The sequence below is a fragment of the Octodon degus genome, unplaced genomic scaffold, assembly GCF_000260255.1.
Source record: "Octodon degus isolate 3935 unplaced genomic scaffold, OctDeg1.0 scaffold00063, whole genome shotgun sequence".
Classification (NCBI taxonomy): domain Eukaryota; kingdom Metazoa; phylum Chordata; class Mammalia; order Rodentia; family Octodontidae; genus Octodon; species Octodon degus.
This window is the reverse complement of record NW_004524639.1, coordinates 7249739-7252627: the sequence shown is the minus strand read 5'-3', so window position 1 is coordinate 7252627 and position 2889 is coordinate 7249739. Positions and strand designations below refer to the sequence as shown.

At 42.9% G+C, this 2889-nt stretch overlaps 1 pseudogene; it reads left to right on the top strand.

Moving 5' to 3' along the window:
• The first annotated feature begins 290 nt into the window (after window positions 1-290).
• Window positions 291-1026, top strand: LOC101583134 (annotated as a pseudogene).
• The last annotated feature ends 1863 nt before the right edge of the window (window positions 1027-2889 follow it).

Below are 2889 nucleotides of genomic sequence, written 5' to 3'. Positions count from 1 at the left end.
GTGGATCAGAAAGCGGTGGACTCACAGATTTTGGCAAAAATCAAAGGTGTTCCTCAGCTCTGGGGTTACCTGCGATCCGTTTTTGCTCTGACAAATGGAATTTATCCTCATAAATTAGTGTTCTAAATTTCTTACTAAGAACCTAATTAAATACCTGATACATTAAAAAAAAGATGGTACTACATCATTCTGGACAATTTCATGACTTATGTATTAGTTAAAACTAAATTCAGGGACTGAGCAGAGCAAAAGTTACTCTGTGAGGTAGTGGTGACAGTGGTGGTGAGAGGATGATCAACAAATTTGACACCTTGAAAGATGATGACAGTGGAGACCATGACCAGAATGAAGAAAACAGCACACAGAAAGATGGTGAGAAGGAAAAAAACAATGAGGCAAGAGTCAGAGCAGCAGCCAGTGGAAGGCTGTTGTTCCTGGACATGCAGAACACCCCTCGCAGTACAACTACACTTTGTGGTACTCCAGGAGAACCCTAGGCTGTCCCACCAGCTCACAGAGCTATGAACAGAGCATCAAGCAGATCGGCACCTTTGCCTCTGTGGAGCAGTTCTGGAGGTTTTATAGTCACATGATACATCCTGGGGACCTGACAGGACACAGTGACTTCCATCTCTTCAAAGAAGGAATTAAACCCATGTAGGAGGATGATGCAAATAAAAATGATGTCAAGTGGATTCTTTGGCTGAGGAAGGGCGTGGCCTCCTGGTGCTGGGAGAATCTCATCCTGGCCTTGCTGGGAGAACAGTTCATGGTTGGGGAGGAGGTCTGTGGGGCTGTGCTCTCTGTCCGCTTCCAGGAGGACATTATTTCCAATGGAATAAGACTGCCAGTGACCAAGCAACCATAGCTCGAATCCGGGACACACTTTGGCACATGCTTAACCTACCTCCCAACATCATTATGGAATACAAAACTCACACCAACACCATCAAAATGCCTGGCAGGATAGGCCCTCAAAGGTTCCTTTTTCAAAACCTCTGGAAGCTGTGGTTGAAAGTGCCATGACTTTCTCCCTCTCTGGATGGCACCGTCATTGAAGCTGGCATCATCAGAGTCCCTTGTTCTGTTGGTGTGCCACTTGGAAGACCCTTCTGTGCTGGACAAGAGGAATGGAAGAGCATGGTGTTTTTTTTTTTTTTTTTTTTTCCTTGTGGAACTGGGGATTGAACTCAGGCCTTTGCACTTGCCAGGGAAGCACTTATCCAACTGAGCTATCTCCTCAGCCTCTCCTCATTTTCTTGATAGAATCCTGTTAAGCACTGAAGTCTTTGCATTTCATAAAATGTCCCATTTATTTATTTTCTTGTTTATCCTTTTGGTGTCAGAATTAAAAAAAATATGTTGCTTCATATAAGATCACAATGACTTACACCTATGTTTCCTTTTAAGATATTTATAGTGTTGAGGGGCTGGGGAGATAGCTCAGTGGCATAAGAGGCTGCCTGGCAAGCACAAGGTCCTGAGTTCAATACGCAATACTATGAAAAAAAGGTATTTATAGTTGTAGGCTCTTATAATTTAGTCTCTTGTGAACTTTGAGTTAATCATTGTATTTGGTGTGAAGCAGTGGCTGAATTTACTCATTTGCACTTGGACATCCTGTCGTCTTATAATTATTTTTTAAAAGACTACTTTAGTCTCATTGAAGATTTGATATAATCATTGAAAATAAATTCATAATGGGGCCAGGGAGATGGCTCAGTAGGATAAGCGCTTGACTGGCAAACACAAGGATCTGAGTTCAATCCCTGGTTCCAAAAAAAAGAAAAAAAGAAAAAAAAGAAAATAAATTCATAATGAATGTGTAGGTTTTATTTCTGGATTTTCATTGTACTTCTCTGTTCTCTCTCTCTATTCTTTTGGCATGATGGCAGTGTTTAAATCACTGCAAGGGTTTTTTCAGTACAGGGAATTGAACTGAGGAACTACCACTATACTACTTCTCCATACCTTTTTATTTTGAAACAGGGTTTCCCTATGTTGTCAAGGCTGGGTTCAACTTGGCAATCCTCCTGCCTCAGCTTCCAACAAGAGCTGAAAGGATAGGCATGCACCACTGTGCATAGCTAGTTACTGCAGCTTTTTAGTAAATTCTGAAATTGGCAAGTTTGGGTCTTCTCATGCTGTTGTGATGTTTCAAGAACACTTTGGCTACTTGGGACCTATTGCAATTCCAAACCCATTTTAGCATAAATTCATTCCTTCCTGAAGGAGGCACTGATATTTGATATCCTTGCATTTATAGTAATCTCAAGATTGATTTGGAGAATACTGCCATTATATCAGCTGTTCTGGGTTGATACTTGTGTCAATTTGAGAGGTTTCGAAGTTTAAGTGACTCAGCAGGGAGCCAGGATTCTTAGTTTGTAAATATCCTCATCCTGTGCAAGAGGTGGTCATGGACTTTGTGTAAGGTCTACACCCCCAGTCCCAGGATAGCTTGTTTACAACGTGAGGAGGGGAGAGAGGCTGGCTAAAAGCCTCAGCAGCTGCCCTTCCCCTTGCTCTTCTGCTGTCCCCTCCTGCTGTTTTCTGTTGCCATGAACTTCTACCCTCTGCCATGTGTCACTCTGCCTGGGAGCCAGCTGAATATAGACTGAAACCTCCACAAACTATGAGCTAAATAAACCTCTCCTTCCTAAATTTGAGTGTCAGGTATTTTATCCCAGCAATGAGTAAAGAGTAATTGAAACATCAGTACTAAGTCTTCTAAAACCATAAAAAGCATTCGGGCTGGAGAGATGGCTCAGTGGTCTAGGGCACCTACTTAGAACAAGCTTAGCAAAAGCATCGGGGACCGCGGTTCAATCCCCCAGCACCACATGCCAGCCAGCCCTGCCCCCTGGTGGGCTGAGCTGGCCTCTCTCT